The sequence below is a fragment of the Equus przewalskii genome, chromosome 8, assembly GCF_037783145.1.
Source record: "Equus przewalskii isolate Varuska chromosome 8, EquPr2, whole genome shotgun sequence".
Lineage (NCBI taxonomy): Eukaryota > Metazoa > Chordata > Mammalia > Perissodactyla > Equidae > Equus > Equus przewalskii.
Genome location: NC_091838.1, coordinates 15892096 through 15914960, shown reverse-complemented (window position 1 = coordinate 15914960; position 22865 = coordinate 15892096). Strand labels below are relative to the sequence as shown.

Here is a 22865-nt window from a genome sequence, read left to right as displayed (position 1 = left end):
ATGAATTTCTGTTGTTCAAGACCCTGAGTTTGAGGTACTTTTTGCTACAACAGCCCTAGCAAACTAATACACTCCACAACTAGGAGGTGGGAGAAAGAATTTGTACATAGAGTAGGACAAGATGATTTTTCAAAGTCGTCCAGCTCAGAGATGTCATCATTTCAGATATGGCTAATTGCCCACAAGAACCGAAAGTTGAGTCTCTTTTTATCGTGAATGGCGTACGTATAGCTGCTAATTCAGAGACTGCCCTCACAGCCATTCCCAGGACACCACATCTAACTCTGTCAGTCAGCCACGCAGCATTTATTGAAGATTTGTTGTTTATATTCATTAAGTACAAACACTAAGCAAGAAAACAAAATAATAGAAACAGTTTTTGAGGGCCTTGTGAATTACATGGAGAAAATATAACAGACAGGCATAGAGCAACTTATATAAACGAGTGTGTCACAAAGTACACTCTAATATCCATGATTCCTCATCTTCAGCGAAGCATCATTAGAGGCTCCCAGGGGCCCAGAAGCACGGCTAGGACAGAGTCCACAGGAGCCCCATTTCCAAGCATTTTGTATCTTTTATGTAGAATAAAAATGAAGTCTCCTAAAGAGGGTAAAATCTTTGTTTAAATTGTTCCTGAGACCTACATATTTCCCCAAATACAAAACCTAACTGTAAAAAGTTGGGAAAAAAAATTAAACCAACGCCAAATTTATTTCTTCAAATGAGTTTTTTACTTCCAAGTTGCTGACTTGACACTTATTCCGACAACGCTTCTATTACTCACTTGGAATTTGTATTAGTCAGACAACCAAATCCACTGTTGCTAGTTTAAGTAGTAAGAAATTTATTAAGGAGTATTAGCCACCTCGTAGAATCTCCAGGAGAGTCAGGGAAGCCGATCTGGGCATTACACAGCCAGAAACAGTATCTGGAAGAAGGCCTGCATGACTGTCTTGGCCGGGGCCCCAGGGCTGCCACCTCAAGTTACTTGGCACTTCTGCCCCTAAGGACCAGAACCCTGAACCTCAGCCAGAACTGCCCCGGAAGAACCAAATGTCTCCACCCCTGTCCCCTGCAAGAAGAACTCACTTCTCTGCCTGGCCACTGCCCCCAGTTGCTCACTCTTTCTTCCAAGACCCTTGCCAATGTCCCTGTTAAGCAAAACTGACCACATCCAGGCCCCCAGCTGCAAAAGTGTCCAGGAAATGTATATCACAGCTCCCCAGCCCCTTCTATATAGCAAAGCACGCAAGAAGGGTGAACCAATCCACTGTATCTGCCACAGAATTGCCTTCAGAACTAGTTTGTCAATCATAGAAGAAAACCGTATTTCAGTGTTTTATAGTCATGCTCTGACAACGTATGGATTTGTGAACTTGATTGGACACTTTTTTTTTTTTTGCATTATTGGCTCTGAAAATCTTTTTAATCTATGAAGAATATAATCCAACCCCAAATTACAATAGTTTCAACCAAGGATGGTATTCAAAAGATTGTGCCATAAGATGTGAACGTTTTTCCAAAACATTCCACAAAAAGTTTGAGCAAACGGTGGCAGTATTGAAAGCAATGGTTAGCATCCCAAAGATCCTACTTTGAGAGGGGCAGCATTCATCAGGATGGAGACATTCTGAAACGTTTGCTTTTTAATCAATCCTATTAGTGACAGACGGTCCTCATTGGAGCTACCCTCCAGCTTCCTCAAGGAAGACTGCCAAAACACCTGACGTGAGCAAAGTCTATCACCATTTGACTTCCTGCCAGAATTCTTAGAACCATCAACCTTTCAAAAGAAGCCTCTGGTTAATGGATCTTCCAAGCGACACACTGCAGTGACTCAATACTTGGATGGAAGGCCTCTCATAAAAGAAGCACGCTTCAGAAAATCATATTGCCATTTTCCCCTTTGGTTGAATTGACCTCTTTTTAGGACTCTAATGACCTAAAATCAAGTTTTCATTTATACGTTCCACTGCGTATTCTTAGACAGTATTTAGAGCGTGTGCAATTTTGTTCTGCCAATACAAAATCTGGACAAGATCCAAAACCTTACTCAGAGATCAGACTTAGTTCTTTCAGGCATTGAAATTCTCTTCATAGATGCATAGGTAAGTGATTTTAGTTTTAACCCTTACTGTGCACATACTCATTTTTGTAGGTATCCATCAGATTTATATTTGGGGGAGAATTAGAAGGAATGAGGATTACTTAAATCATACTACTTTAAATAATTTAAGAACCATTTTGCAGATGTGATTTTATTTGTAAATGACAATGCACATGCTCCACCAGGTGGTATCAAATCGCAGCCAGGACCAAGATAATCGTGAATCAAGGAGCTACAACTCAGAGACTGGCTACTGCCTGGGCTCATCCCAGTCATTTCATTTGCCTCTCAATAACAGGATGCTGTTTCATCCTTTGAACTTTTCAGATTCCACTTAGCACATCACGGCAGGGTTATTCTGTACCTACAATCCCCTTACCCACTGGAGATTCTCAATATATATCAGGGCACAATAACCCTAAAGAAACGACAGGGCTCCAAGTCAGGCAAATGTGAATGGAGTGAAATTGAGCCTCAGGGCCTCTCAGTTGTGTGACTCCTGACGATATCCTGGGAGCATCTCTGTACCTGTGTTCACATGTTCATATGCTTTTATAAACAAAGGTAAGATGCTTTAACTGTAATCCATGAAGTCCTTGATCTCCTTCCAATACAACTTCCTCTCCCATCTGTTGGCACTAGAATTGCCATGAGCATTTACAGGATCCTAGTAAGGGGAAATAGGGCTGGGAATCATTTACTTTGTATAGTTTTCTGATTCACAGTTACATCCATGCACAGTTAAATTGTGACCAGGAATACACATAAAACACACCATACCCACTCACTCAAAATCAGCACCCAAAGGTTGTAGTGCCAGAGGTCACAGTGTGACACTGTGCCTGCCAACTTACAGAGAGTGGGTAAGAAACAAGGTTTGAAGTATTTTATATTAGTCAGGGTTCTGCAGAAAACCAGAAAAAATAAGAGAGAGATGACAGCTAGATAGACAGACAGACAAACAGAGATTTATTATAAGGAATTGGTTCATGTAGTTATGGAAGCCGAGAAGGCCCAAGATCTACAATCAGCAAGCTGGAGACCCGGGAGAGCCTAAGGGACAAGTTCCAGTCTGAAAGCCAGCAAGCTTAATACTAAGAAGAGCCCATTTTTCAGTTCAATCCAAAGGCGGGAAAAGACCCAAGTCCCAGCTCAAATAGTCAGGCAGAAAGAGCTCCGTCAGAGCTTCAGTTGATTGGACGAGGCCCATCCACAGGGCGGACAGCAATCTGCTCCACTCAGTCTACCAGTTCACATGCTAATCTCATCCAGAAAGCCCCTCACAGACACACCCCGAACAATGTTTGGCCAAATGTCCGCCGCCCCACGGCCCAGTTAAGTTGACACATAAAATTAAACATCACATGTACCCAGCCAGAAAATCTTGCCAAATCTCACAGCTCACATATGATAGAATCTTAGAAATTTTCCCAAATTTGACAACAATTCTAAAACTTATACAACATTACCCATAATTGTGAAGCTGAAACAAACTTTCCTAAACTATCCATAAAGAAAAAAGTGTCAAAGATGCACGTATGGTAGTTAATTAATAAAAATATTATCTTCTTTTTCTAGATTATTTTTTGTGTCTGTGGTATTTGTTGGCTTTTTAAAATTTATAATTTGTTGTGATTTTTTTTTCATTCTAGATAAATATCCTCTTTAGTATCTAGTTTTGTGTTCTTTTTATTAAAGGTGGTCTCTGATATTGCTTAAGACCCAGGAAGCATGTCACTTGGCAGGTCTACGTCATTTCATAGAATGAAAGTTTTTCAAACTGTTAAGGCCCTTAGAGATCTTTCTGGGCCAGTTGTCTCAGCCCTGGCCATGCATTCTAATCAACTGGGAAGCTTTTTGAAAAGCCGATACCTGGGCTCCAACACAGACCAATTAAATGGGGATCTCTGGAAATGGGGCCCACCTTGTATTTTCTAAAAGTTCCCCAGTTGACTGTACAGTACGGCCAGGTTGAAAACTACTGCTCTATCTTAGTCTTTTCATACTACAGATGATGAAATAGAGGCCCAGGGAGAGGCTGGAGCTTGCCACGCGTCACTCAGCTAATAAGTGGCAGACTCGACATTAGAGCAGGAATCTCCTAAGCCCAGACCAGAACATGGCACTGACACACTTCTTATTTAATCATAAGAATGGTCACAAAGAATATTATTGTAGATTGCACCAGTAGTGCACACCCACAAAGGGTTCTGGCCACAGAGAGCTAGAGAATACTGTTTTAAAATCCTTAGGTAGAAACTACTGTTTACCTTCGATTTTCATTCTCCTGTGGCAGAACACTTAAGCCCGTTGAATGGTTTAGAGACAAACGGGAGAGGGTGGGTTATAATCAGACTTCAAACTACTGTTGACTTAAATGTCAAGGTCATGCCAGACTAAAAGCTCCTAAATATAGGTGTTCTATTTTAAGCCAAATAATTCATTCTGTTTCCATAGCTTCATGTAAAGTTTGTCCTACATTCTTATTTTTTTAAGGCCTTCTTTAGGCCCTTTTATTTAGATAACAAAAGTCACTAATACGTCCTAGGACTTCAATTTCCATTTCAAGGCTCAAGTGAGAAATCGCAACCACTTCTCCTTCCCTAGATTGCCATGGTTGGGAATCACTGGGCCAAATGATTTTTAATATCCCTTCCAGCACAAAAATTGTTTTATTCTACAAAATAGTATAAGCCTATCATTTCCTTAGTGTTATTATTGTGATAGTGTTTACTGAGTGTCTACAATGGGTGGGCACAGTGGTTGTGGGTTTTTTTTACAGTTGGTATTTTTTTTAATGATTTTAAGTGGTCCCTTTATTGTACTTAACAATATTTTAATATACATTGCATTTTGGTAATTAATCTCATACAGTCTTATTTTACAATCTGTCTTAGAATCTCAAGTGTATATGCCTTGTTTCCACAATGAGATTGTAACCTTCAACTTGTCATCTACCTAAGTATTAATTACCTAAAATAAGCTGTCTATAAATATTTGTCAGATTGAATGAATAAACGCCCCAATTTTTTAAAATTATTTTTATAAAATTCTCTCTGAAGGCAACTTTTTAAGACATTTCTACAAAGTGGCTAGTAGTCTACAGTTAATGGAGATATCACCACTGTCTTAGTCCATTCAGGCTGCTATAGCAGAGGAGCATAGACTGGGTGGCTTATAAACAACAGAAATTTACTTCTCACAAAGGCTGGGAAGTCCAGGATCAAGGCAGCAGCAAATTCAGTGTGAAGTGAGAGCTCATTTCTTGGTCCATAGGAATCTGTCTTTTTGCTGTGTTCTCACATGGTGGAAGGGGCAAGGGAGCTCTCAGGGGTGTCTTTTATAAGGGCACTAATCCCATTCATGAGGGCTCCACCTTCATGACCTAATCCCCTCCCAAAGGCCCCTACCTCCTAATACCATCACATTGGACCTTAGGTTTTTTCGCTGAGGAAGATTCACCCTGAGCTGACATCTGCTGCCAATCTTCCTCTCTTTGTGTGTGAGCCTCCACCACAGCACGGCCACTGACAGACGAGTGCCGTAGGTCCACACCCAGGAATTGAACTCTGGCTGCCAAAGCAGAATGTGCCAAACTTAACTTAACCACTAGGCCACCGAGGCTGGCCCTGGGCCTTACGTTTTAACATATGAATTTTGGGGGGACATAAATATGCATTCTATAGCACCACTGATCCAGTCACCTGAGAGTTATCATTGATTTTTAGTCTTCCTTAACCCCTATCCTTGCCCCAGCCTCCTTACCCTCACACCATTCTGCATCCTTAATATCTCTTCATCACTTATCTCCCTTTCCTAATACTGCTGCCTTAATCTAGGTTCTCATAATTTCTCCTGGACCATTACAGTAACTTCTTAAACCCTCCCTTCTCCTGGTTCACCCCTCCATTATTTTTCCATACCGCTAGATATTTTTTTCTGAAATAAAAACCCTTTCTTGTCACACTCTCCACTTCATCCTCCCCATGCACACACACAATGACCTCCACTTGCTCTCAGGGGAGAATATAAAGTTGTCCACAGTGCAGGCTCCTCCTTCTGCTTCAACAGCAGCTCTCAAAGTTCTACACACACAGACCTCCTGTGCCACAGCCATATTAAGCCACTTTCAGTTCTTTAAACTCTTGAATAAGTTTTGTCCTGCCTAGACTATCTTTCTCCCCACTGTCTACTTAACTAACCCATAACATCCTTTAAGACACAGCTCAGCAGTCACCTCCTCGCTGAAGCTATTTCTTTTTTTTTTTTTTTTTGAGGAAGATTAGCCCTGAGCTAACTGCTGCAAATCCTCCTCTTTTTGCTGAGGAAGACTGGCCCTGAGCTAACATCCATGCCCATCTTCCTCTACTTTATATGTGGGACACCTACCACAGCATGGCTTGCCAAACGGTGTCACGTCCAGACCCGGGATCCAAACAGGCAAACCCCGGACCGCCAAAGCGGAACGTGCGCACTTAACCGCTGCACCACCGGGCCGGCCCCTGAAGCTATTTCTAACCACAACAATCCCAGCAGCCACAAAGAGTTGACCACACCCACCTTATTGCACCAACACGTATTATACGTACTTTGCATGATACTTTATTTTCTCATTTGTTTGTGGTTCATTTCCTCTGCCTAGAACGAAAGCTCCTTGAGGACAAACGTTGCATCTGATTCATCTTTATGTCCACAGGGCCTAACGGAGGACTTGGCAAGCAGTAGATGTGTAATATTTATTGAATAGATAAAACAGAGTGGAGTGGGGTTCGACTCCAAAGACAGCATTAGGTAAAAATCTTGAGTAGTCAAATTACTCCTTACAACTTTAAATTGATTCCAAGGGATGGCAGACATGGTTTGGGATATACCAAATCATCTTTTAGGAAGTCCACTAAGCCAGTTTTTTCCCATCACTGGAACAAATAACTACATTTTTGTTTAAACTACAAATGAAGTATTTGGCTTGCATTTCTGGGCCATATTGTAAAAAAAAAGGGGGGGATGTAGGGGTGAGGACAGTGGTGGTGGTACAGAGAACGTGTATTTGAATTCAGTTAAATTGTGTAACATAAAATTCCATCCTAAACCCTTTGCTTGCAAAAAATCGCATACCAGCATGAACTAGAAATCCAATGCAGAAGAAAGGCTGCAATAAAGTCGCATTGCTTAAATAATGGGTCAGTTCTATGCATGGATAGATAAATATGGATAAATAGAATATGCAGATCTAAGATGCTTGAGAGGTGACAAAAATGCTTTCTGCTCACAAATATCCTTGTAATTGACTTGCTAAGGCTCCCGAGGTTCCTACTCATATCGTCACCCATGTCCCTGGAAGATGGACTATGTAAGTCAGAGACATCCCGTACGTTTCATCTCAACTTCATTCAACTTTGAGTGGCTGCCTCGAGCCCTGAGTTATAACAATTCCAAGGCCAGGGGTGGACTCAGAGGGAGAACAGTGCTAATGTGGATGGATGGCAGTTGCCATCTTAATATAAGCCCTGACATGTGAATCCACAAGGCAGGAACAGGGAAGAAGCCGAGAAGGTAGAGGGGGAGAATGGCCCTAAATTATTTTCTCAGATGAACATCAAAAACTTCCCAAGTGAGGACAGACTCGGCCAATCAGAGCAGTGAAGAAGAAACATACAGTATTTGCTAGAACGAGGGAGGTTTCCTCTAGTGAGCAGCCGAATGAAGCTGCTTGATAAGGAAGTCATGGGGACCCAGGAAACCCAGCACAAAATCAGTATATAAGCCTACTGCTGGCTGAACCTAAGTTAGCAAAGAGGAGTTAAATTGGTTCTGGGAAAAGCAAGATGGGAGAAAGAGGCCAGGGACCAGATGGACAGAGAGGAACGGGGCATTGAACCTCTAAGGTGTAGAGACGTGGCCACTCGCCTGGAACTGGCATACAGAGGCACCTGCCAGCCTGGTGAGGAACTTCCTCAGCACTGCAAAGAGTAAGACCTTGAGAAAATGAGATCCAATGATAGGAAAGACTTTAATTTAAGAAGGGAAAGGCTGAGCCCACAGCATAGAGCCTGGAAAGACCTGAATGGGGTACCACTGTCTACAGCCTGGACAGCCAGGAGACAGAATGGAGGTCCTGGGTGAGACGAAGGAGAGCTCTGACTCAACCAGGGAGGTGCACAGAGAGGGAGACAAAGGCAGGCAAGCAGATTTGATTGGCACAGATGGTCCCTGAATCTATGGCAACTGATCCCATTGTCCAAACTCCGGCAGAATAGCAAGGAGATTAGAGAGTCCCTGGGATTTTCAACCATTAGAAGGTGTTGATCAAAGAGACATTGACAAAGTGGATGCTGTAGCAGCCAGAAAGATAAAATGGAAATTAGTTGGTTAACAAGTCCTAAAAGACCAGAGCAGAGAAGAGGAGGCTTCTGAAAGAAATTCACCATATTTTAAACGTGGCAGGGGGAGAGGGAATCATGAAAACATGGGAAAACATCCTTTGAATTTGGCAGTTAGGAGTGAGGGCAAGGGAAACAAAAGAAACTCAACTCATTCATCGTGCCCATTCTTGTGAGCTGTGCTCATAGAGGAATGGATGAAGGAAAAGGCTGAAGCTAGTGGCTGAAATGCACCCCGGGGGATTATCAGTTAACATTCATTAGCATGGAAAAGTGAGTGCTGGTCGCAGAGCACAATGAGCAATGGAGTCATGCACAGTCGCCAAATCATTTTTCGGTGGCAGGTGGACCGTCCAGGCAGCTGTAAAGATCAGCTTTTTGAATCATGTGAGGAGAAAATGTCACGATCCCACAGTAATGATAGAGCAACAAAGGAAAATGATCTCTCTCGGCCGTTTTTAAAGGGCTAACAGTGCCCTTGGCTCTGTCTAGTTCCAGAAATTATACACTCATGATAACTACTAAGCAGCCCCAAACAAAGAAGCCTTATTTTCCATTCTTCGTCTATCCTTACTCCAATCTGCAGAGGCAAAAATAGAATGCTGTTATAATACTGGTCATAAGGGGGAAGAGAATGCCTCAGGCAAGAACATCAATGGAAAAAACGGATTACATTTAGGTTATAAAAATCACACTTAGTGGTTTATACGGCGCAGACAGGAAGAAAACCACCGTTTAACAAACTGACAAGAGGGACTATTTTTAAAACAAAGCTTTTTAATGATACGAATGAGTGACGCTTCATTAAGATAGAAATATCCCACACGATTTACTCTTCATTTTAATTAAGAACACTGTAAGCAGGTTAAAAGAAAAGCTTTCACTAATTTTTCAGAATAATGATTATAGTTACTGGATTACCATCGTAATCGCCCAATTAACACTTTACACGGTGAAAAGCAAAATGGTGAAAAGATTTTATGAATTCTTGGGTCCATATGTAAAATGGTTCCTAGACATTTAGACACATGGATAAATGGTAAGAATTGCAAAACCCATACACACCGTTCCGCTATTATCTTTAGTACCTGCAACCATAGAAATAAGTCAAGAAGATCTTGAGTGAAGGTTTAAATTTAAAGTTTTCACATTTAGTCAACTAATATTTGACAAGGGAGCCAAGAATACTCAACGGGGAAAAGATAGTCCCAGCTCAACCACAGCCTTATTGATTTTTTCAATCTCCTCATCTTTGGCAAATCCTTTGAAGTCATGGACAAACATATTGAGTGTCTTCTTCCAGATGCCATTCATTCACTCCTTGGTGACATCACCCCAAGCCCAAGCAAGGTTCTTGCTGCGTTCATAGATGTAATCCTTCCAGAATTGCGTCCATGTCTTCTCAGCATCTTCCTCAGTTACAGCAATAGGCTGGGCAAATAGCCTCCGGTAGGAGGCCTTAAAAGCTGCTATAACTCCTTGATTCATTGGTTGGATCAAAGAGGTGGTGTTTGGAGGGAGAAACACCAGTTTGATATCGGGATGAAGATCACCAATAGAAGGAGGATGTCCGGGAGCATTATCAACAGTAAGCAAAATCTTGAAAGATATGTTATTCCCCAAACAGTACTTCTCCATTTCACTGGTGTAGCAATTCAGGAGGGCATCTTGGAAGAGAAGCTGGGTCACCCAGGACTTGTTATTGCTCCTGGAGTACACTGGCAGTGTGTGCTTATTGACATGCTTGAAGGCCCTGGGGTTCTCATGGTGCCAGATCACAAAGGGTTTCCATTTGCAGCCTGCAACATTGCCCCCAAGCAAGATTGTTATCCTGTCCTTAAAAGTTATGAAACCTGGCATGACTTGGCCTCCTTATGGGTGAAAGTCCTTTCAGGCATCTGTTTCCAGAATTGGGAGATTTCATCCATACTGAATATTTGCTTTGGCAAGTAATTTTCCTCCACCATCAGCTACAAGAATTCTTCAGCTGCCTTCACATCGGCACGTGCAGACTCACCACTTGCTTTCACATTATGTAGTGAATGACTATTCTTGAATCGTTTAAACCACCCAGAGCTAGCAGTAAATTCAACATTGGAGTTGAGTCCAGCCTTTTCATTTAACATCGCAAACAAACTTTTTCCTTTGGCCGTGATCAGCATGGTGCTGAGAGAGATGCTTCCGTGTCCAGTTTTCAATCCAGGTCATTAGAAGTTTCTAAGGTAAGATAGAGGCCCTTCTAGAATTTTTGTTAGTCTTATTGCCTTCAATGAAGCAGATACTTTAACAGGTTCTGTCACTTTGTTCTTAGTCTTCAAGATCATAGCTATGGTGAAATGGGACATGCCTGACTGGCAAGCAAAAATGATCACTGGTTTTTCACCTTTGTAGTCCTTAATCACTTTTTTTTTTTTGAGGAAGATTAGCCCTGAGCTAACATCCACCACCCAACCTCCTCTACTTTATATGTGGGATGGCTGCCACAGCATGACTTGATGAGCCATGTGTAGGTCTGTGCCCGGCCACCAAAGTGGAGTGCGTGAATTTAACCACTATGTCATAGGGCCAACCCCTGCCTTAATCACTTTTAATTTTATTTCCAGGTCACTCACTCAACATGGCCTCTTACTGGCAACATTAGCAGTGGATTTTGTATGCTTAGGGGCCATGATGGACAAAATAACATGAGACTAAATCAAACACAAGAGAAAATGATGCAACCATGAGACATAATAAACACACAATGCGTGAAGCTGCTGCCAGCGTGACACAGCATACTGTTAAACATTTTTTAATAAATAGAAAGAGTACACTCTAAAAGAATGATTAAAAGTATGGTATAGTAAATATATAAACCAGTAACATAGTCATTTATCATCGTCAAGTATTAAGTACTGTACATAATTGTACGTGTTATGCTTACATATGACTGGCAGTGCAGCAGATTTGTTTGCACCAGCACCCCACACACACATGAGTGACATGTAGCACTACAATGTTACAATGGTTATGACATCAGTAGGTGATAGAAATTTTCAGCTCCATTATAATTTTATGGGACCACTGCCATATATGTGGTCTGTCACTGACTGAAACATCATTATGCAGCCTATGACTAGAAAGACTTATTTGTAAGACCTGAAGCCATAAAACTCCTAGAAGAAAACATAAGAAAAAACTCCTTGGGGCCAGCCCGGTGGCATAGCACTTAAGTTTGCATGTTTTTCTTCAGCGGCCCGGGGTTCGCCACTTTGGATCCCGGGTGCAGACATGGCATGGCTTGGCAAGCCATGCTGTGGCAGGCATCCCACATATAAAGTAGAGGAAGATGGGCATGGATGTTAGCTCAGGGCCAGTCTTCCTCAGCAAAAAGAGGAGAATTGGCAGCAGATGTTAGCTCAGGGCTAATCTTCCTCAAAAAGAAAAAAGAAAGAAAGAAAAAAGAAAAAACTCCTTGACATTGGTCTTGGCAACGATATTTTGGCTATGACACCAAAAGCATGAGCAACAAAAGCAAACATAAATAAGTGGGACTACATCAAACTAGAAAGCTTCTGCACAGCAAAAGAAGCAACAATCAACAAAATGAAAAGGTAACCTATGGAATGAGAGAAAATATTTGCAAACAAATATCTGATAAGGGGATAATATCCAAAATATAAAAGGAATTCAAACAACTTAATGGCAAAAAAGCAAATAATCTGATTTTAAAATGGGCAAAGGATTTGAACAGACATTTTTCTAAAGAAGACATGCAGATGGCCAACAGGTACATGAAAAGGTGTTCGACATCACTGATCATCAGGGAAATGCAAATCAAACCCACAGTGAGCTATCACTTCACGCCTGTAAGAATGGCTATTATCAAAAAGACAAGCGATGCAGTGACGGATGTTAACTAGATTTATTGTGGTGATCAATTTGCAATATATCAATATATCAAATCATTACATTGTACATCTGAACTCATATAATGTAATATGTCAGTTATACCTCAGTTCAAAAATGAAAAAATAAAAAAGACAAGTGATAAGTGCTGGCGAGGATATGGAGAAAAGGGAACTCTTGTGTCCTGTTGCTGGGAATGTAAGTTGGTGCAGCCACCATGGAAGACAGTATGGAGGTTCCTCAAAAAGTTAAGAGTAAAACTACAACATGACCCAGGAAATCCACTTCTGAGTATGTATCGAAAGGAAATGAAATCACTATCTCAAATAGAGGTATGCACCCCCATGTTCATTGCAGCATTATTTACAATAACCAAGATATGGAAACAACCTAAGTGTCCATTGACAAATGAATGGATAAAGAAAAGGTAATATATATGTGTATACAGTGGAATATTATTCTGCCATAAAAAAGAAGGAAATTCTGTCATTTGTGACAACGTGGATGGACCTTGAGGGCATTTATGCTAAGTGAAATAAGTCAGACAGAGAAAAACAACTATTGTATGCTCTCACTTATATGTAGAATCTGAAAAAACCAAGAGTAGATTGGTAGTTGCCAGGGCCAAGGGCATGGGGGAAATGGATGAAGGTGATCAAAGGGTACAAACTTCCAGTTATAAAGGGAACAAGTTCTGAGGATCTAATGTATGGCATGGTTAACAATACTATATTGTATACTGGAAAGTTGCTAAGAGAGTAGATCTTAAAATTTCTTACTACAAAAAAGAAAAATGGTAACTGTGTGAGGTGATGGATATGTTCACTATTCTTATTGTGGGAATCATTTTGCAGTGTATACATATATCAAATTAACACATTTTACACCTTAAACTTACACAATGTCGTATGCCAATTATATCTCAATAAAGCCGGAAAAAAAAATGAAATAAAGTTTCACAAAGACTTTAGACAAGTTTTTGAAGGTTCTAGAGAATTTAACAAATTCTCCCACTAAACTGCTGTCAGAGAAGTAACTGGCCAGAGTCCAATGAGATAATATATGCAAAAACATTTGTGAGTAATAGCATGCTATATAGATACAAGACTCCATTGTTCTTTGTTTTGTCAACAGATATTTTATTCATTTTTACAAATGTTCTCCAGCTTTATTGAGTCATTAACAAATTAAAATTGTATATATTTAAGGTGTACAACATGAAGGTTTGATATAAGTCACCATTGTTACTAGTATCATAGCTTTAAAAGTTCTTCTGGGGGCCGGCTCCGTGGCCGAGTGGTTAAGTTCGCGCGCTCCACTGCAGTGGCCCAGGCTTCGGATCCTAGGCGTGGACATGGCACTGCTCGTCAGGCCATGTTGAGGCGGCGTCCCACATCCCACAACTAGAAGGATATGCAACTAAGATATACAACTGTGTACAGGGGGGGTTTGGGGAGATAAAGCAGAAAAAAAAAAAAAAGATTGGCAACAGTTGTTAGCCCAGGTGCCAATCCTTAAAAAAAAAAAAAAGGAAGAAAGAAAAGGAAGGTTGGCAACAGTTGTTAGCCCAGGTGCCAATCTTTAAAAAAAAAAAGTTCTTCTGGAATACTGAAATTAAAGATGAAATAGTGACCCCAGGAAAAGACATGTATCCTATATTGTCATCTTTAAATAACAACCACCCCCCCAAATATACTCTCCTACTTAACAAGAAGGAAAAATAGGACAATGAGAAATGCACTCAAATTAAGATGCGGCTAGACTCATTATGTAACCATCTTTCTAAAAACCAGAAGCAAAAATAAACCGTGTTGTTTCTACAGATTATTTAGATGGCCAAGATGTTTATGTTACATCAAAAAGAGCTTTAGGCTTCAAAAAAAAATCATAAAATTGTGCTTTTCATTTATTTAGAATTATGAACCTGGCCACTTTGTACTTGGCAAAAAACTATTTAAAGCAAGATTGGAAGTGAGAGGGAGCACTAACCTCCTCCAGCAAAAGAGAAAAATTCTATTAGCAGATTCAGACATTGAGGAAATTATCTCCACACTCTTAACTGTAAACATGATGTTGAGTACACAAGGCCAGGACAGAGCTAGGAGCGGAGTGGGGGAGGGGAAGGGGGAGGACGAAGGGGGGCGGAATGAGATGGCTGTGCGCATGTCAGAAGCACCAGCCACCCTGAAATGAAACGACAGGAGCTGGCCCTGTGGGGAGTGATGGAGGATGGGCATAAAAGCCATGGGATTAACTAGTCTCAAGATGCCACACGGAACTCGCATACAGTTGCTGTTGGCCCCAGAACGGACTCAGTCTTGCAGGTGCTGGGGAGGATTTGATTTGTGCCTGCAAACAACTTCCGCTGACCTTGAGAGGCCGGGAAGTGAATCAGGACTCCAGACGCCAGAGCATACTGATTCCTTTTTAAGAAATTACCATCCGTCACGAAATTAATCAGTTAGAATGGGACCCATCCAAGCGACTTATCACCTAATTTTAAGTGACAAAAGCAGAATACAAAAGATATGACCAGTAATTAGAATTGATTACATCTGAACATGAATATGGACATATCTAGGAGGAAATTTGCAAAATAAAAAGTTATGTTGAGGCCATAGAATAAACCTTTTCTTTGACTTCATTGTAATGTTATTTTCGCCATTTCAAAAGCGATTACAAGGAAACGTCAAAAGACAAATGATAATCTGTGAGAAAATATTTACAATTTACATCACAAAGAACCAGTACATAAAAAGCTCTTAAATTTTGAGGGAAATAAAATCCCTATAAAAAAGTTTAAAAAAAACAGTTCTCAGAAAAAGAAAGGCCATTTGCTTGTGAACACGTGAAAAAGATGCTCAACCGCAACTCATAAGAGAAATGTGAATTGAAACAGCATTGAGATATAACTGCTCACATATCAGATTGGCAAAAATCCAAAAGCTTGACAATACATTCGCCTGGTGACGCTGCAGGGAAATTGGCACTGTTACATGTGGCCGGTGGGAGTAAACGACAGACGCGTTTACCGCTAATCTTACTTCTAGGAACCTATCCTGCAGATGGATTAATACTGAACAACAGATGCAGAGGGTTAGTAATTGCAGAATTGTTTGTAATATCAAAAGATTGGAAACAACGCAAATATTCACCGGTAAGGAACTGACGGAATAAACTACCCACACAATAAAGTACATACAGTCACAGAAAAAAATGGTTTCTATGTACTGATGAGTAATTTGAATGGTTTCCAGCACACATTAAGTGAAAAAAATGCTACCGTTTGTGTAGAAAGGAGATAAAATAAGAAAAACTATATACATATATATATTTGTATATTTTTTTAATTTTATTTATATTTCCAGAAATTCTGGAAAGATAAACAGAAATGAATACTAATAGAGTTAGCCCAGGGAGGTAGAGAATGGGGAACGGGAGGGAAGGGAAACAGATGGAAGCAAGACTTTCTCGAATATACCTTTTTATATAGTTTTGGTTTTTGACCCATGTAAATGTCTTAAATGTTCAGGGAATAGATTAAATCAAATCAAAAAAAAAAGGGAAAACAACTCTAAAATTCAGAAGAAACAGAAACAAAGTTAATTCTATACCAAATGAGTACCATACTGACAGAAAGCAAAAATGTATTTCAAGTAACTTTTTAAACACATATTTGGACTACGTATTTTTTTGTGGAATATAGTCTAAAGACTAAAAGAATTACAAAAAAGATCCTTAAAATTCACTTAGTGTTTTTATTGTTGTAATGACATGGTAAGATAGATGTTGTAATTTTGAAGTCCTTTTAGGTATCTACTAGGATTAAGCAAACAAATACATTGATTTTATTTTTTTTTAATTTTCCAGAAGAGAAGAGAGATATAATATAAAATTAATGTTAAGAAAACCTTATAATGTTAAATTTTTTACAATAGCTTTATTGAAATACATTTCACATATCATAAAATTAACAGGTTTAAAGCATAAAATTCAGTAGTTTTTAGTATATTCACAGAACCGTGCAACCATCACCACTATCTAACTGCAGAACATTTTTATCACCCAGAAGGAAACCCCATATGGATTAGCAGTCACTCTCATTCCTTCTACCTCTAGCCCCTGCAACCACTAATCTATTTTCCATCTCCATAGATTTGCCTGTTCTGGACATTTCGTATAAATGAAATCATACAATATATGGTCTTTTGTAACTGGTTGCTTTGACTTATCAAAATGTACCAAAATCTGTACTACTTTCCTGTAGCTGCTGTAACAAACAGCCACAAATTCAGAGGCTTAAAACAACAGAAATTTATTCTCTCACAATTCTCAAGACCAGAAGTCCAAAATCAAAGTATCATTAGGGACACGCTCCCTCCAATCCTTCTAGGGGCCTATCCATTCCTCTCTCTCTTCCAGCTTCTGATGGCTTCAGGCATTCCTTGACTGGTGGCCACATCTCTTCAGTCTCCGCTACCATGGTCACATTGCCTGCCTCTTCTCTCTCTGTCCTCTGCGTGTCTCCTATAAAGACACTTGTCATTGGATTTAGGGCCCACTGGAATAATCCTGGATGATCTCATTTCAAGATCCTAACTCAATTACATATGCAAAGGCCTTTAAACCCTAATAAAGACATTGATTTAGGCAAGGATCATCAATGCATGCTAAAAAGACACCAGATGAAGATGTTTGTGCAACAGGATAGTCACAAGGTACGAATTCTTTTTTCCAAATAAAGTAACATTCACAGCTCCTAGGAATTAGAACATGGACATATCTTTGTGGGGCCTCATCCAACCCACTAGTCTGCCCAAAAATGCACAACCATTCCACATGAAAAATACATTCACCCCATCCCAACAAACCCCAAAGTCTCAACCCATTGCAGCATCAACTCTATGTCCAAAATCTCATCTAAAGGTCATTACCTCAAAAGTTCCAAATCTTATCATCTAAATCAGGGACGTGTGAGACTCTTGGTAGGAGCTATCTTGGGGCAAAATTCTTCTCCAACTGTAGACCTGTGAAAGGAGAAAACAAGTTATCTGCTTCCAAAAAACAAGGCTGGGACAGGCATAGGATAATAGTTATGGTTATTCTCATTCCAAAAAGGAGAAAATGGACAGCATAAAAGGGTCATTGGTTCCCAGCAAGTCTGAAATGCAGCAGGGTAAATTCTGTTAAGTTTCACACCTTACGAGCAACCTCTGTGTCTCACAGCTCCACAGGCCTTAGCAGGCATGGTCCCACTGCCATCTGCCTCTGTGCCTGCGGCTCTGCTCTCTGGGCCCAAGGCTCTGCCCTGGGAGTCATTCTTCCTCTTTCTTGAGGTTAGCACATGTTTGCAGCTGAGTAGCTCCATGAGCCCATTTCCTGCCTGTAGAATGTTGGGTGTCCCACAGCCTTCTTTATTTAGTCCAACCTCTGTCCCTTTCAGTCCAAGCTGGCAACGTTCCCGCTGATAGAACATTCTCAAAACCTTGTGAGTCTCCTGTGTAAGCCATGAATCACCGCCCTGTTAGACAAGACCCTTCCTGCATACCTACTCTCCATTCCTGACTCCTACTGAGATGGTGGACTGGATCCGAGTCATACGCCTCATCTCTTCAGCAAAAAGTTGTCCAGCCAGTCACATTCTTGCCTTCTTTCCAGAGCATGCTTCCCAGGAATGAATTTCCTAAGTATAGCATCTTTTGCAATCTGGATAGGATGAGAATTTCCCAAATCATAAAGTGCTAGTTCCTTTTTGCTTAACAGTTTCTTCCTCAATTTGTTGCTTTCCTTTCAAATTTTACTGTAAGCAGCAAGAGGAAATCAGATCATACCTCCAACTCTTTGCTTCGAAAGCTGCTCAGCTAAATACTTAAGTTCATCAGTTATAAGTTTTATTTTCCACAAAATTGTGGAACACATTTCAGCCACATTTTCTGCCAGTATGTAACAAAGATCATCTCTTTCCTCCAGTTTCCAGTAGTGTGTTCTTACCTTCTTTTTGAGCCCTTACAAGAAATGTGTTTTGTTTGTTTTTGTTTTTGTTTGTTTGTTTGCTCAGGTTTTTTTGGTGAGGAAGATTTGCCTGAGCTAACATCTGCTGCCAATCTTCTTCTTCTTTTTTTTTTTGTTGCTTGAGGAACATTAGCTCTGAGCTGACATCTGTGCCACTCTTCCTCTATTTTGTATGTGGGATGCCTCCAGAGCCTGGCTGACAAGTGGAGTAGGTCCACGCCTGGGATCCAAACCCATGAGCTCAGGCCGCCAAAGCAGAGCTCACAGAATTCTAAGCACTCAGCCACAGGGCCAGCCCCATAGAAATGTTTGTAATATTCAGATTTCTACCAACATTGTGTTCATAATGATACATGTACTCTCTAAGATTATAGAAGCTTTCTCTGCCATGGTCCTCACTTCTTTCTGAGCCTCCACCAGAAGCACATTTAACGTCGATATTTGTACCAACAGTTTCTTCGAGGCAATCTAGGCTTTTCTATTATGGTTCTCAAAATTCTTTTGACTTCTACCCATTATCCAATTCCAGCCACTTCCACGTTTTTAGGTATTTGTTACATCAGTGCACCACTTCCTGTTGCCAAAATCTATATGGATCAGTACTTCATTTCTTTTTATTGGCAAAGAATATTCCATTATATGAATGGAATGAAAAATATCACTTTTTTTAATCAATTCATCAGTTGATGGACATTAGACTGTTTCCACTTTGGGGCTATTATTCATAATGCCATGAACATTCACATGCAAGGGTTTTTTGTGGATATATGTTTTTTCATTTCTCTTGAAGATATATCTAGGAGTGAAATTACTGTCCTATGGTAACTCTATTTTAATATTTCGAGGACCTGCCAAACTATTTTCCATAGCGGTTACACTATTTTACAATCCCACCAAATATATATGAGGGTTTCAATTTCTCCACATCCTTGTAAACACTTGTCATTGTCTGTCTTTTTTACTTTGGCCATCCTAGTGGGGGTTAAGTGGTATCTCAGTGTAGTTCTGATTTGAATTTCCCTAATGACTGATAATATTGGCCATCCACCTTTCAAAGAGTTTTCAAAAAGATCAAATTGATTGATCCACCAGTCAATGAGGGAAATCTCACTTTTACAGAAGAATGCCAGATAATAAATATAAGAAGAGAGATACAACTAAAAATACACTATTTTCCAAACCCTAATAAAGACATTGACTCAGGCAAGGATCATTAGTGCATGCTAAAAAGACACAAGGTGAAGATGTTTGTGCAACAGGATAGTCACAATGTACGAAAGAGTCACCCTACATATTCCTTGTTAAGGTAATGGGGAAAATACCTTTACAATGGTGAGAGCTGGCGATCATCACCTTAACCAAGTCTTATGGACTGAATGTTTGTGTCCCCTGGAAATTCATATACTGAAGCCATAACCCCTAGTGAGGCTGTATTTGGAGAAGGGGGTCCTCTAGGGAAGAAATTAAGATTAAATGGCATCATAAGAGTGGGGTCCTGATCCAATAGGATTAGCGTCCTTATAAGAAGAGACACAAGAGAGCTTGCTGTCCTCTACACACACACACCAAGGAAAGGCCATGTGAAGACATAGTGAGAAGGCAGCCATCTACAAGCCAGGAAGAGAGCCCTCACCAAGAACCAACCCTGCCAGATCTTGATCATAGATTTCCAGCCTCCAGAACTGTGAGAAAATAAATTTCTGCTGTTTAAGCCTCCAGTCTGTGGTATTTTGTTATAGAAGCCTGAGCAGATTAATCTTCCAAGTAATCAAAGTTAGCATTGCCAAAAGCAAAACAATGTGCTATGATGCAGTATGAAATACGCAGCATGACCTACGAAGAAATTCTTGCAAACAATTTTTAACCCGAATCTGAATAAGCCATTCAACCTAACTACCAGTTTATAGAAAATACAAGTGCATCAGTCAGGGTTCTAGAAGGTAACAGAGGGTATGCTCAAATTACAGTTCAAAATACGGTAGAGGAAGTTACTTTTGCTTCTGGCCAAGATGGAATAACAGAGACCGATTTGCCCTTCTACCTGAAAAAAAAAACAACCACAACAATGGACAAAATGTATGAAATAATAGTTTTCAAGATACTGGACATGCGGCAATGAAAGACAGTAATGCCCAAAAGACAGTATGCCAATGGTGGCTTTATTGCCTCTTGGCTCCAAATTCACCCTGCATTGCCTAACCCACAAAAACAGAGACAGACCCTTTAAACATTTTCCCTTTGCCAGCTGGCACAACGTTAAGTGTTGTTAGTAAGCGGTGCAGGAAAGATATTGCAGGAGGAAGGGGTTTTGCTTCCTGGCTGGGTGTGCTACTGAGCAGACCCCTGAAGCATGTGCAGCTTCCCCAATACTGGGCTCCTGAAGGACAGGCAAGTGTATCTACCAAAAACCTACAGTTAACACTACACTTAATACTAAAGACTAAATCTTTCACCATTCAGTGAAATAGTGAGTAGTGGATGAGGAACACTACAAGGATGTCTGCTCTCACCATGTCCATTCAACATCATACTGGAGATTCCAGCCTATGAAACAGGGCAAGAAAATTAAAATAAAAATGCTTCCAGATTGGAAAGGTAGAAGTACAACTGTCTTATATTTAGGCAAAAATCATTGTTCCTGTAGAAAATCCAATGAAATCTACAAAAAAGCTATGAGAACTACTAAAATGAGTTTAGCAAGGTTGCAGAATACATGATCAATTTACAAGAATCAACAATATTTACACTAGCAATAAGTAATTGGAAATTGAAATTTAAAAATAATAACATTTAGGGGCCGGCCCAGTGACACAGTGGTTAAGTTGGCACCTTCCACTTCAGCGGCCTGGGGTTTGCTGGTTCAGATCCCGAGTGCAGACCTACACACCACTTGGTAAGCCGTGCTGTGGTAGGCGTCCCACATGTAAAGTGGAGGAAGATGGGCACGGATTTTAGTGCAGGGCCAGTCTTCCTCAGCAAAAAGAGGAGGATTGGCAGCAGAAGCTAGCTCAGGGCTAATCTTCCTCAAAAATAATAATAATATTTAACAATAGCATCAAAAAATATTAGATTTCTAGGGATAAATCTGACAAACAGTTTATCTCTACACTGATAATTACAAACATTGCAGAGAGAAATTCAAGAAGATCTAAATAAATGGAAAGATATATCATGGGTCCAAAGACACCAAAGATGTTGATTCTCCCCAAAATTAATCTCTAGATGCAACGTAATCCCAATCAAAATCCTAGCAGGGTTTTGTGTAGAAATTGACAAACTGAGTCTCAAATTCATATAGAAATGCGAAGGACATGGAGTAGCCAAACAACTTTGAAAAAGAACATACACTATATACTGTGGTGCGCTACCTGATTTCAAGACTACTTAAGACAGTGTGGCTTTGGCACAACGACAAAGAAGGAGATCAATGGAATAGGATAGAGGGTCTGGAAACACGCTCACACTCATACGAACAAGTGATTTTCAACAAAGACATAAAAGTAATTCAGTGGAGAAAGATAGTCTTTTTTTATCAAAATCAAAATTTTTTTTATTGTGGTAACGTTAATTTAGAACATTATACAAATTTCAAGAGTACATCATTGTATTTCGATTTCTGTGTAGATTACATCATGTTCTTCACCCAAAGACTAATTTCAATCCATCCCTACACACATGAGCCTAATCACCCCATTTGCCCTCCTCCCTCCCCCCTTCCCCTCTGGTAACCACCGATCCAATCTCTGTCTCTATGTGTTTGTTTGTAAACATTAAAAAATCTTTAAAGGAATAATTAAGGATAAAAAAGCTGAAAACCACAAATTTTATGTTATGTATATTTTACCACAAATAATTTTTTAATTGAAATGAGTAGATGGATATAAAGCAAGGATGACAAAATCGTAACAATTATTGAAGATAGTTGGTGAATATACGAGTACTTATTACACTCTTTCAACCTTTTTCATATTAGAAAATCCCCATAATAAATAAGTTTTGAATTTTTAAGAAAAGCAAAAATATGGTCTATGAGGGAAAAAGAGAGAAGGAGAAAGAATTAAAGCAACAAAGAGAAGGAAAGAGAGAAAGAGAAGAAAAAGAAGAAAATTCCTTGTGTTTGTGACACTAATCATTACAAGACGAAGATGCCTGCTACGTAGATCCCCTTCTGCACACTGGAGAGCAGATGCCCTTCAGCTACACTTGAGGAAGCTGCACAAACATCCAAGAGCATCTCCATGCAGAACCAGGGCAGAAGGCTGTGCAGGTTTTGCCCTGCGCAAGGGTACCACACAGTAGACACTGAGGATTTACACATTTATTATTACAATTTCCCAAAAGACAGAATCTATGAGTTCACAGGCACCCTGTAAATCAGGTTGACATTAAGAGAAAAAGAAATGAGCAAATACTCAGTTCCCAAAGGGTTAAAGCTTGACGTAGAATATGATACAGTCTTGTTTTAGTTAACAAAG

At 40.1% G+C, this 22865-nt stretch overlaps 1 long non-coding RNA gene across 1 annotated transcript; it reads right to left on the bottom strand.

Moving 5' to 3' along the window:
• Positions 1-16116: 16116 nt before the first annotated feature.
• LOC103547391 (uncharacterized) lies at positions 16117-17941 on the bottom strand. The gene is made up of 3 exons (XR_543939.2): positions 17578-17941; positions 17313-17405; positions 16117-16905 (listed from the first exon to the last, which is right to left on the bottom strand). It is a non-coding gene; the product is annotated as an uncharacterized lncRNA (long non-coding RNA).
• Positions 17942-22865: the final 4924 nt, after the last annotated feature.